Source organism: Cricetulus griseus, chromosome 6 (genome assembly GCF_003668045.3).
Source record: "Cricetulus griseus strain 17A/GY chromosome 6, alternate assembly CriGri-PICRH-1.0, whole genome shotgun sequence".
NCBI lineage: Eukaryota > Metazoa > Chordata > Mammalia > Rodentia > Cricetidae > Cricetulus > Cricetulus griseus.
Genome location: NC_048599.1, coordinates 125,474,279 through 125,488,441, shown reverse-complemented (window position 1 = coordinate 125,488,441; position 14,163 = coordinate 125,474,279). Strand labels below are relative to the sequence as shown.

Sequence of the window (14,163 nt, the reverse complement as noted above, 5' to 3'; positions counted from 1 at the left end):
TAATCCAAAATTCAGATATGCTAGGAAATGTACACTGTCAGAAAAATTCAAGAGAGTTACTTTTAAGAGTTCCATGCTCATCAGTAAGTGATTGAGTTCTCCTACATATCTGAGCTAACATAACAAGGAAAACAGGCTTACCACAAAGTCAGCGAAAGTCAAAGAAAAAGTCAATCTAAACAGATAAGATAGTATTCCTGAAGATCAACAAGGAATATCGGTGTTAGGTGATGGGGGCGCGGGGAGTGGCTAGAAATCAGCTAGAAGGATTTGCTGAACTCATTGCAGATATGAAGACCTCTCTAAAACTGTATCAACACAACACTACTATAAGACTACTGGGATAATGGGTTTTCTTCCTCCTTCCTCCCCCCTTTTTCTCTCCCATGTCTTCCCTCTTATTTTCTTCCTTTCTTCCTTTCCCTTCTCCTCTTCACCATTTTTTGGGGGGGCAGGTGCAGCATTGGGAGAGGAAACAAAGTCTCCCTTGTGTAGACCAGTGTGGTTGTTTGAATGAAATTGTCCCCCATAGGCTCCTGTGTTTGAACCCTTTGGAGCACATGTCACTGAGAGAAGGCTTTGAGAGTTAAAGGCTCCAGCCACTTTCTGTTTTGTGCTTGTGGTTCAAGATGGGGGCTCTCCCCATCCTGCTCCAGCCGCCATATTTGCCTGCTGTCATGCTTCACTGTTCTACTGTTATGGACTCTAATCTCTGGAACTGTAAGTAAAGCAAACTCTTTCTTCTAAAAGTTGCCTTCATCATGGTGGTTTATTACAGCCCCAGAAACGAAACTAACACAACTAATAATCGGTTTACCTTCAAACAATTTTTGCTGCTTAGATCCTGTGACAGTTAAGTGTGTACCACCATACCCAGCATGGTTTTGTTTTTGTTGTTTTATCATGCAGTGTACTAAAATTAAACTTCATTAAGTTTTAAATGAATATATCAGAGATATTGTGGTTAGCAGTGGTGATGCCATGAAGCTGCTGAGGGAGTAAGAGACCCAAATATTACTGATAATCCAAGACCATGTGGAGATTCACATATTAGTAGAAATGGGTTAATAATTAAGAGAGAGATAGCCAATAAGAAGCTTGAGCCATAGGCCAAACAGTTTATAATTAACATAAGCCTCTGTGTGTGTGTTTGGGGCTACAGGCACCCCACCCCACTCCTCGGGTTGTGGTGCAGAAACTTCTGCCCATAGGTATAAATGTGTTACATTTGTTTATGCATCAGAATGCTACTTGAGCTATTTAAACGTGTGTTACTTTGTTTATTTATTTCTCTCCCCCCCCACACACACTTTTTTTTCCGAGACAGGGTTTTTCTATATTGCTTTGGAGGCCATCCTGGAACTTACTCACTTGCTCTGTAGACCAGGCTCTCTGTAGACAGAGATCTACCTGCCTCTGCCTCCTGAGTGCTGGGATTAAAGGCATGTGCCACTGCCTGGCTACTTTTGTTTGTTGTATTTGTTTATTATGTAAACATGTGCTACATTTGTTTCACCTTACCTGCCTAAGGCACCTGACTGGTCTAATAAAAAGCTGAACAGCCAATAGCTAGCCAAAAGAAAGGATAGGCAGGGCTGGTGGGAAGAGAGAATAAATAGGAGGAGAAATCTAAGCTCTAAAGAAGAAGGGAGAGAAATAATGAAGGAGAGAAGGAGATATCCCAGGCAAGAAGCCAGGTAGACACCAGCCAACCAGACATAGAGAAGCAGAGAAAGTAAGATATATAGAAGTAGGTAAGGTAATAAACCCTGAGGCAAACAGTAGATAAGAGATACAGGTTAGTTTGTGTTAAAAGAGCTAGCCAGAAACATGCCCAAACTAGGCTGAGCATTCCAAACTAATAGGTCTCTGTGTCGGATTTGGGAGCTGGTTGGTGGCTAAAAGAAAAGGCCTGGTACGAGCTTGTTTATTTATTTTATTTATTTATTTATTTATTTATTTATTTATTTATTTATTTATTTTTAGACAGAGTCTCTCACTGAACCTGAAGATTATTGATTGGCATGGGCTGACCAGAGAGCCCCCAGGGACTCATCTGTCTCAACTACCTGCAGTGGGGGAGTTACAGACACAAAGGTGTACCTAGCTGTTACTTGGATCCCCTGCCTTGTGCTTGTGAGACAAACCTTTTAATGATTCTACACCTTTTAAACAATGTGTATTACCTGTTCCAGTCTAGGGTACCAAGGAATCCAAAATATAAAATTAGTAAGAAATGTTACAACACTACTAAAAGACGTAAAGAACTGTGACCAAGAATGTTTAAATAGTTGTAGGAGTTAACATAAAAAGCCAAGGCTGGGGAGTTCAGTCAGTGAAATGCTTGCTACAATAGTCATAAAGAACTAAGGTTAGATACCCAGCATTCATGTAAAAATGCCAGGCATGGCAGAATGGTGCTGTAATACTGGTACAAGAGATGTAGAAACAAGAAGATTCTGTGGTTCACCAACCAATCAGCCTAGACAAATCAATGAGCTCTACAGTCAATGAGAGGTCCTGTCTCAAAAAATAAGGTGGTGAGTGCTTGACCAAGACACCCAAATGTAGACCTCTAGCCTCCACAGCATCCATGCATGCCTACATGTATGTACCATACATATACAAGACATACATTGTACACAAAGATATCAGTTATTTTGAGATAATTTTTCATCTTAATATGAACCTCAAATAAAATATTGACAGTGAATGTTATGAAATTAAACAGGCTGACCATAAAACCTATATGAGAAAATAACTAGAAGTAGTCAGACAATAGAAGTAGTCAGAAAACTCAAAAAAGGGGAAACAAGGCTTATTAACATCAGATATATAACATGATATGAAAACCTGAATATCTAAAAAGTGCAGTACTGGTTCATGAACAAACAAGCTGGTGAAGCAAGTGTCCAACTACTTACAAAAGCACACTTCAATACAATGTGCTATACAAATAACACTTCATCCTGTGGGAAAGGAGTAAGAACTTCAATAATGCTAGCAGAATCGGGGAGAAGAGGCTTCTTGTCTCTACTTAAATGGGTACTTACTTCCATTATAAATTAATACTGTGTTTTCTTTGACTTCCATATATTAATAAATTTGCTAAGTTGATTTTTAGCTGTATATCTGGAGTTTTGCAGGTATATATTATAATTATAATGCATGTTAGGAAGACTCCTGATGGGTGCACAGATCACTAAAGCCAAGGCAAATTTTAAACACAGCAGAGATTTACATATGAAATACTGAGACCTTATGAATACTAGAAAAGAGTAAATCCTTTGAAAAATTGCTACGAAGGAAGCCTTGTACTAACTCAAAATCCACTTTCTATGAAACAAACAACTATAAAACTAGAGTTGTCAACTATATAGTTAACAACTTATTAAATTATAAACACTCAAAAGGTAAATAAAAAACCAAGCTGTAACTATTTGTAATAGTTGGAAGCCAGAAACTGGAAGCAGCATAGATGCCCCTCAACCAAAGAATGGATAGAGAAAATGTGGTACATTTACACAATGGAGTACTACTCAGCAGAAAAAAAAAATGGAATCTTGAAATTTGCAGGAAAATGGATGGAATTAGAAGAAACCATTCTGAGTGAGGTAACCCAATCACAAAAAGACAAACATGGTATGTACTCACTCATATGTGGATTTTAGACATAGAGTAAAGCCTACAATCCACACTGCCAGAGAAGCTAGTAAACAAGGAGGACTCTAAGAGAGACATACATGGTCCCCTGGAGAAGGGATAGGTAGGGTTTTAGTTGGGGGGGGGGCGGATGGGGGGTGGGAGGGGAGGAAGGGGGGGAGAAGAGAACTGGGATTGTCATGTCATTCAATCTTGTTTGTAATTCAAATAAATTTTTTTTAAAAAACCAAGCTGTAATGGAATATCTTTTTGAGTTTATCATAGAAAAATGTTAAATACCTTAATGTATGAAGAGTTTATTAAAATCAATAAAAGGCTAGACACATGTCATAGGAAGAAAACACAAATGACTTATAAAAGTTAGCAAATTTTAAGTCCACTTAAAATTTTAAAAATATCAAAATTACACTAATATGACCTGCTTCTGATTTGCAATAGTGAGAGTTGGGTAACACTTGTTTTAATTATTAGTTGTAAGTAAACAGGCCCTCCCATGTAGTAGAGAGAGCTGAAATGGCACCAAAGATGGAAAGAACTTTGTTATCACAATTAAAACTGCATACACCCACTGATCCACAATTTCATTTCTAGGAACTTATCTATAGAGACAATAGTCCATTTATGAAATGACATTATGTGTAATATTGTCAATCAAGTGTTTCTTGAAATTTAAAAAACAGATACAGTCAAGTACCCATCAATAGGGGATAGACAATTCTTACAAATTTGTAATACTGTACTGGGGGGGGGGGTGAGTAAGCTTGTTAATACCAATCATCAAGATAGATTACATTTAAAGAGGGGGATCTATTTGCCAGGTTTTGTAAAAACAGGAATAAGATGATATATTAACATTCCCCGCTTTTTGTGGTTTAAATGTAAAATGTTCTCCCACAGGCTCATGCATATGAATGTTCTAACCCGAGTGGTGATGCGGTTGAGGAAGCCCTTAGAGCCTTCAGGAAGCAGAGCCTTGCTAAAGGAAGTGTGTCACTGGGGAAAAGCCTCAACTTATAAAATGCAGGCTCCACTTCCTGTTCTCACTCTCTGCTTCCTGTTGATACAATTTGACCATAAGCCTCCAGTTCCCATGAACATACTCTCCATCATTATGGGTTATACTGCCTTAAATGGTGAACCAAAGCAAAATCTTCCTCTCTTAGGTGCTTCTTGTCCACATAGTTTTGTCACAGCAATGAGAAAGGTAAACGCCACCACAACTGGTGTTTGTGTAAAGAACTCTTCAAAAGCATGTAATAAGGACAATGGTACATGAGTGTAAAAGAGTTGTGTGATCGGCATACAGGGAAGAGCAAGGTTCTCATTGTGCTTTTTCATATTAATCTTTTTTCTTATTAAGTGGGACATTTTGAAGGAGAGAACTGAGGACATTGTTCTTGCCAGAAAAGATACTGTGACAATTTAATCACAGGAAAAGTCAATTAAAACCATTTTCTTCATTAACAGAGAGCTCTATACAGAAAAGCACACTACTGGTCGGTCATACTGGTTACGGTAAGAGGAAGTGAAATAATCTGTTAATTGTGTAAAACAAAGGAGGTTATACACACATGTATGCTCTCCTGTATTGTAGTGTGAATTCTCACTGGTTTTAATAACAAAAACCCAGAGTCAGATATAGGGGTAAATGCTGAAAGATCACAGAAGCAGAGCAGCCAGCCACTGGTTCTTACCTTTACTGAATCCTAAAACCAAAGAGGGGATTCTGTCCCTATGAATCCAGTCTGAGGACTGAATGCAATGAGCTCCTGAGTCCTCCTGCCTTATATTCCTCTCTCTGTCCAGCAATATCAGTCCTGTCTCCAGCTATCTAGATCTAGGATTAAAGGTGTGGGACTCCCAAGTACTAGGATTAAAGGTGTGAGCCACCACTGCCTGCCTCTGTTTTTCTTTTGCTGGATCAATCTCATGTAGCCCAGGGTGGCCTTGAACTCACAGAGATCCACCTGTGCCTGCTTCCTGAGTGCTGGGATTAAAGGTATTCTTGGCCTGTATGTATGGCTAACTAGTGGCTAGCTCCACACACTGATCTTCAGACAAGCTGTATTTGTTAAAGCACAAACAAAATATCACCACACTTTATCTTTTTAATTCACAGGAAACTAACCACTCAGTACGTTCATGACATACTTTCTCAATGTTTTAAAAACTGAATTCTTCTCTACTTTTGTTGATTTTTGCCATTAGTTTTAAAGACTTCTTTAATTTGTCTTCTGTTGTGGAATGATCTTTTCGTACACTGTGTCATTCTGATTGGCTTAATAAAAAGATGAATGGCTAATAGCTAGACAAGATTTCCTGGAGGAGAATATGCTAAGAAGAAGGGCAGAGCTGCTAGCAAGATGCAGAGGAAGCAGGATGGGCAGTAAAGGTAGCTGAGCCATGTAAAGGAACATAGATTAAAAGATATGGGTTCATTTAAATCATAAGAACTAGTTAGAAACAAGCCTAAACTAAGACCAAGATTTCATAATTAATAATAAACTTCCATGTCATTTTTGTGAGCTGGTGGCCCCAAAATAAAAGTCCTCAGTCCTCAGAAAACCTTAAAGTTTTCTAATCAAGATGGATATATTGTTTAAGTTTGTCTATTAAAAAACTGGTGGAAGAATTATTTTTGACTAATTTTTTTGTTTCTTTGTGTTGAAGACTTGCCTTGTATTTGTCTTATGATTTCACATTCTTTTGAGACTAAACTTACAAACTTATCAAGGTTATTTCTCCACTAAAATATCCACTTGCCTCCTAATTAAGCCATGAGGGCATCTACAATATATCCTGTTTTCCATCAGGACTTCCATAAAGACATAAATATACTATGCCACTTAGCTTTCTGTCACTATACCTGACACAGGGCTGGGGAGATGGTTCCATGGATAGAGATTTCATGAATACATGAGGACCTAAATTCAATTCTACAGTAGTCACATAAAAATCTGGGCAGGAACTGGTACCCACCACTACCACCTTAATCCCATTAATTGGGAGCAAGCTGACCTGCTAGACAAAATCTGCTGATCAGAAGAGCTCTGGGTTCAATGGAAGACACTGCCACAGTAAAACCAAGTGGAAAATGATTGTAGATAATGACCTGATGTCAATCTCTACCCCCACACATACTTGTGTCACCTTCATGGAAATATGCACACACACACACACACACACACACACACACACACACACCACAAACACAAATGTACATGGAAAAACAGTCCTGAGATCATCAGCTTATAAAGAGACCAGTTTTTTTGGTTCACAGACTAAAGGCTCCTGTTCATGGTCTTTAGCCATGTTGCTTTGGGGCCTGGCACGGAAAGTGGGCAGCAAAACAAAGCCATTCATTTTGTGGATAGGAAAGGAAAAGAGAAAAGGAAGACGAGGGGTCCTTTGAGGGCCCAACCTCAGAGACCTGAAGATCCCTTATTAGATTCCACTTCTTGAATATCCGAGCACCTGCCCACCCCACAATAGCACAATTCTTTTAACTAAGGCTTAACCATGTGGACTTTTGCAATACACTTGAGGGCCAAACCCTCTCACCGTCCTCACTGCAGCCTTCACTACCACCTGGTTCATCTCCAGAAGCACTTTGGTGACTAACCACTATGACTTTACTACACTGATCAGCCACCAAGAGGTGGTGTGAACTAGGCTGTACATTTTAGTCCTTTCAAAGCTTCTCTACTGGAGCTGCTGCAATTGCTCACACTTCACCAAAAACAGATTTTCTCAGACCTTAACCAGCCTCTATTAAAACTAAGCCAATCTTGTGGCCAGAGGTTTCACCAAAGACCATAATATAGGGTTACCATGACAACAGTTGTGCGATGAAAAAAAAAGTAAATTCCAATCATCTAGCTAGCTAGCTATTGTTTCAAAGAATTTAGAACACACTTTCTGTTGCAAATTGCCTTGTGTGGCAAAGATTACATAAAAGAGATACCCTGAGGATTAGAAGAACCTTATTCCTTGAAAAAAAATTAGTGATATAATATATATATATATATATATATATATATATATATATATATATCACTAGTGCTATGGATTGGTTTTCAGCCTAGATTTAAAATGAAAATCAAATTGATCTTGGGGAAAAACAATTCATGAGAAAGCAATTTTAAAAAGATGCAGTAACCAAAAGCTACTTCTCTTAAAGATAAATAGAAACAGATTATAGCTGCAAAGACTGGGAAACAGGTACCTAGAAACTCTGTATCCTTTCCTTCTCTGAACATGTGTCTTAGTTACTGTTCTGTTGCTGTGAAGAGACATCATTACCAGGAAAACTCATTGAAGGAAGTGTTTAATTTGGGACTCAGATTCCAGAGGGTAAGAGTTCATAACCATTGGGATGGGAAATCATAGCAACAGGCAGGCAGTTATGGTGCTGGAGCAGCAACCGAGAGCTTACATCTAGATACAAAAGCATGAGGCAACTAGAGCTAACCTCAAAGCCTGCCTCCCTTCCAAATAGGCCACACCCTCCTGAACAGTCCCATCAACAGGGTTCCAAGTATTCAAACATATGAACCTGAGGGGCCATACTCACTCAAACTACCATAGCATATCTTTAATATTTTTCAGACTCAGCAACAAAAAGGCCAAGTTTTCTTTTTAAAAAATAAAATAATAAAAGAGAATAGGCTTATTTGCATTTGGCTAAGTAATTGGTGTAGGTAAACTAGAAAGAGATACAGTGAGTTCAACAGTTTCGTTTAAAGAGTGAGCAGCCAGTAAGAGAACTGAGGAAGTGTAGAAGAGGTACTTTGCTCTCAGGCTGTCCCAAGCTAATGCTTCCACACTCTCTAGCAGCTCATCTCATCCGTCTATAATTTGTCCCTCAAATTGCCTGAGAGGATAGTCCTTCTCATTGTGGGATTGACTCTGTGAACTAGATTTTGGTGACTGTAATAGAAAAGGTGTGCTCTAGAAAGAGGAGGGGCTGGAGAGAAGCATTTGGAAGAGACCCTGAAGACCCTTCATTCTCTGATTTTTTTTTTTTAAGTGGTTGAAAAGGTAAGGTTTTGCTCAAGATTAAGGGCAGAGAAAATCCAGCTGAAACTGTTTTCTGTTTGGCTTCTGATGGTGCTGTTGCAGCAACCATTTAGAACTTAATTACAAAAGCATGAATAAAATGCCCAAGTCCTTTATTCTCTTTATAACCCATACTTTCCCACTGTGTGCTAGTCGTTATTTGCCTGGAAAGTAAAATAAGGCTTTCTAGTAGCTTTCCACAAACACGCAACAGCTTTGTGGGTCCTACTTTATTATTCTCATCTGTGATTTTAGAATCTGTGTTGAGAATGTACTTAGTAAACTAGCCAAATATGCAAAATTGTCTGACATGAATATTACTTAAGAAAATGATCGGATTATAAGTCATCAACACAAATCAATGATTTTTAATGGAGAGAACTGCAAATTAGGCCACTTAAAGAAAGAGAAGAAATAGCTGGGTATGGTGGTGCACACCTGTAATCTTAGTGCTTGACAGGCTGAGACAAGAGGGCATTTGGGGTCAGTCTAGGCTACATAGGAATATCCTGTCTAGGGGGGCGGGCCAGCAAGATGGCTAATCTGATTTAGGCATTTACCACCAAGCCTGAGTTCTAGCCTCAGGACCCAACAGAAAATGGAGAACTTGTTTCTCCAAGTTCCCTAACTACCACACACATGCTATGTTGCATATGCACCCACCCTCACACAATAAATTTTTAAAAATGTTTTTTTTTTCTTTTAAGTTCAACATTGTCTTAAATTGCTTTGTGTTGCTGTGATAAATGCCGTAGCAAAAGCAACTCGGGGAAGAAGGGTTTACTCAGCTTACATGTTACGCTCCATTATCAAGGGAAGCCAAAGGCAGGAACTAGAGCAGAGTCTGGGGAGGGACACTGATTACTGGGTCTGCCTTCTCAGGCTTGCTCCGCTATTTTCCTGCTTTACTTTCTCATGGCTGCCCAGCTACCTTTCTCCCCTACATCAATCAACAGTCAATGACCCAATGACAGTCCCAAAAGCCAGTCTGACAAAAGCAATGCCCAGAAGACCCCAATTTGTGTAAAGATGACAAAAACTCACCAGCACAGATATTTACATGAACATGGAAGAATATCAATATCAAGTAGTCTATCAGAAATATATCACAAGTAACAAAAAAGCAATAAAATCTGTATATGGATCACTGGCCAACTCTCAACCACAGTACAGGCTGAATACCACTTATCAGAAATGCTTGAGAAGAGAAGTGTTGCAAACTTTGAAATTTTTCCCCAGAGTTTGGAATATTTGTGTATATTCAGTGGGATACCTTGGAAAAAGTACTCGAGTCAAAACATGGAAATCATTTTATTTCATATACATGATGAAAAGTTTGCCTATACAATCTGTTTAGTTTGTCTGCATTTTGACCTCAACCTGTAAGTTGGGCCTTCAGTGGAATCTTTTCACTTGTGACATCATGTCAGTGACCAAAAAAGTTTTGAATTTCAAAGCATTTCTGATTTCTGGAATATAGATGTTCATTATAGATGCTTCATGGTTTCTCAGGAAAATTCTGGTGTCATGGATGAAATGCCAAGACAAGTTATGGAAATGATGATTAAGTCAATAGATAGTATTACTATCCTCAAATATCTTTTTAAAATTAATGTTTCATCCAGACCACAGTTTTCCCTCCCTCCTTTCCTCTCATTCCTTCCCCAACCTTCCCTCTGCACCCCACCCCATCCCCACTCACTCCTCCTCTGTTTCTGTCCAGAAAGGGGCAGGCATTCCATGGGCACCAACAAAGCATGACATAACGAGTTGCTGTAAGGGTAAGCACCTGCCCTTATATGAAGGCTGGACAAGGGGACCCAGTATGAGGAATAGGTTCCCAAGAGCCATTGTTAGGAGTCCCATAAGTAGACCAAGCTATGCAACTGTCACACATAAGTAGAGGGCCTACATCAGTCCCATGCAAGCTCCTTGGTTGTTGGTTCAGACTCTGTGAGTTCCTATGAGCTAGGTTAATTGTTTCTGTTGGTTTTCTTGTGATGTCCTTCATTCCTCTGGCTTCTACAATCCTTCCTGCATCTCTTCAGCAGGATTCCATGAGCTTAATTTAATGTTTGGCTGTGGTTCTGTCTCCATCAGTTATTACATAAAGGCTCTGTGACAATTTAGGATAGTCACCAATCTTATCACAGGAGATGTCCAGTTCAGGCTATGTATATCAGCAATAGTGATATTGCTAGGAGTCTTAGTTGGGGTTAACCTGGTAGATTCATGTGAGTTTTCATTGCACTGTTTCTACCTGACCCAAAAATAAATGCCCCCCCCATTTTCCAGTCATCTCAGTACTCTCCCCCTCCATCCAACCCTCAACCCAATCCCCTAAATTTCCATCTCCATCTGCCCTCAGTCCACCCAGGAAATCTCTTCTATTTCCCCTTCCCAGGAAGATCCATGTGCTCCACCTTGGGCCCTCCTTGTTTCCTGGCTTCTCTGGGTCTGTGGATTATAGCATGATTATCCTTTACTTACAGCTAATACCTATTTATGAGTGAGTACATACCATTTTTGTCTTTCTGGGCCTGGGTTACCTCACTCAGGATGATTTGTTTATAGTTCCATCTATTTGCCTTCAAATTTCCTTATGTCATTGTTTTTAAGAGCCAAGCAATACTCCATTGTGTAAATGTTTCTTTATATACTCTTTGTTTGAGGGGCATCTAGGTTGTTTCCAGGTTCTGGCTATTATAAAGCTGCTATGAATATAATTGAGCAAGTGTCCTTGTGGTATGATTGAGCATCTTTTGGGTATATGTCCAAAAGTGGTATAGCTGGGTCTCGAGGTAGATTGATTCTCAATTTTCTGAGAAACTGAATCTGGCCCCTGGTTGAGATGGGGCTGTTCTTCCCACTGGTGTGGACTGTATCTGGGCCTGTGGTGTCTGCTTGAGTTCTGCGGAAGGGCTGACCACAGGGAGGAGGATGAAGTATGAGGGATTGGGCAGCACTGTGAGCCTTATAAAAGCAGAATCTAAGGGTGGCAGCAGTCCAGTTGGCAGGTAGATAACTCACTTGCTCTTCCACTACTGAAAGTGGCAGCAGAGCAGTGGGATTCCTCCAGAGTTGCAGCAGTGGTGCTGGTGCTAAGGTGGGAGGGGACAGGCCACAGGACAGGAGGGTTACTCACCAATTGTGGCTGGTATAGTCTGTACCTCAGTGGTGGAAGACCGCTGAGTTTAGGGGCAGGGCCCAGCAGCAGCAGGGCCAGGGACAAAGCTTGGATGGTGTGGGCCTGGGGAAGGGTTCCAGGGCACAGATTCTAGGAGGACTTTAAGTTCCACTGGCAGGTGGGTCGCTCACTCTTTATGGCTTGTGTGGTCTGGGCCTCAGTGGCAGAAGTCCACTGGGGTCGGGGTCAGGACCCAGCAGCAGCAGGGCGGGGACCAGCTGGGACTTCCTCAGATACCTTGAAAACAGCTCTAGAACTGTGACCCATCATGCTCCATTTAACTAGTAGTCTAGGAGGAATTGTTAAATATATCCTGACTACAGTTTCCCCCCCCCTTCTCTCCTCCCAGCCTCCCTAACCTCTCCCAGGTCCATTCCCCCCCACATTTCCCTTCAGAAAAGAGCAGGCCCCTAAGAGACAATAACTATCTTATAAGCTATGTGGTATTTGATGAATGTGCACTGAAAATCACATCTAAAATAATGCTGGAGTTGGAATGACAAACACATTTCTCACCAAGACCGAAAGAAGAATGTTTGCTTGTTTGTTTGTTTGTTTTGCCAACACTAGAATCCTAAGATCTAAGATCCTTCAGTAAACACGGTTTAATACCACCTATGAATTACTTAGCAAAGAATTCTAGAGTTTTGGGCATGCATCTAATTTTGATAAATTGGTGACTCGCAGTATTCTGAATAAACTACCATAGTGATTTAATATGGAAGAAACCTATAATAAAAGTTTTGAGACATGTAAAAATAAGACAATCTTCATTCTTCATAAATTCTGTGATTCTATATGAGTTTTGTCATTTGGAAAATACATTTGAGATTCAAGAGTTGTACAGATAAAATCATATTAAGGCACTTTTAAAAACTATAAGGCACTGTGGACATATAATTTTATTATTAATGGCAATGCTATTAAAAGAAAATTTTTCCAATGTTCAAGGGTCATACATAATTTCTTTAACTATAAATATGAAACTCTCAGTAATTTAACAAAACTCTGCAAGGGAAAATATTCAAGAATTAAATAAGAGCCTTGGGTTTAACACTGAAATAGTTTTATAGATGCAAACACTCAAAAAGTTCACAAAATATATTTCTAGAGGAATTGTGGTAAGGGCTACCATGCTGAGCTGATCAAGCTACACAGCACTCCCTCTGCTCACAGAAGCTGGTGGTCCAGTTTGCAGTTGTTTGCACAGGTCCACAAAATTGAAACCAGAGTGCATGTTTTCTTTTGTGTTTGGCTTTTTGTCTCAACACTGTGTGTGTGAGGTTCATCAGTACTGAAGCGGGAAACAGTGACCTCCCCTTCTTAGTGACGTACACTTTTTCTACTGTAAGAAAGATACCTAATCAGAAGTCCTTCTAGAATAGAAAAGCAAGGGCTTCAGAAAACCAACCATCTAAAAGAAAGAGCACCAGTAAAAAAAATGGTTAAAATTCACTTTTTCATACAATTGGAAATAAACAGCAGTATGAGAAGGAATTGTTACAGAGAAACCCTCAATTTTGGTGCTAGTACAAACCTTTGGCATTATTTGTCTATTTCTCATAGGCCTTGCCAAATGTCCACATTAGCCTTCAGAAGTCCTGGCTTTACCCAATGGTGACTGCAAGGCAGCTATGCTCACCAACATCTCACGAAGGCACCTTGGCACTTGGAGCCCTTGTAGGAGACCCTGAAGAGGGCAGTCGGCCCGAAGCTCCCAACAAGCAAACTTGATGGGAATTGAGCTGCTTGCACCAAACTGGAAAAGTCCCATTCACAGCACATCTTCACTTGATCTGATTCAGAATTCACTCCGTGAGGAGAAGTCTGTGCTTAGGATATTTGTTAAAATTGTTCAGTGGAAATTGTTCAACATCATATATACCTAAAGGCAAAATTAGTGTCAGATAAATTGATGATTGCTTCAGAAAAGGGAGGGGGAGCACTTAGAAAGAAAATCTGAAGAATCAGAAGTTCATGATAGCAAGGTAAAGCTCCAAATCACTCCGGAAAAACAAAACCAAACACAGAGGTCTAGCCAGACTCTCTTCTATGTTACTTAGTCACTGTGCGAGCAAAAGGAGAAGATCGAGTGTTACACCAAGAAAGTAGATATGCATATACGTAGTGAGTATAACAAAAGTTATATTTTATTATGCCGATGGTCATCATACTAGGTTCATACTCTAAATTCCTAACTATGGTCTTAAGCCTGTCTCCCCAAGGAGATACCTGCATGGTGTATCTTAGCTGAA

At 39.8% G+C, this 14,163-nt stretch overlaps 1 pseudogene; it reads right to left on the bottom strand.

Moving 5' to 3' along the window:
• Positions 1-13,682, bottom strand: part of LOC100751182 — a 38,940-nt pseudogene extending 25,258 nt beyond the window's left edge.
• Between the last annotated feature and the right edge of the window lie 481 nt (positions 13,683-14,163).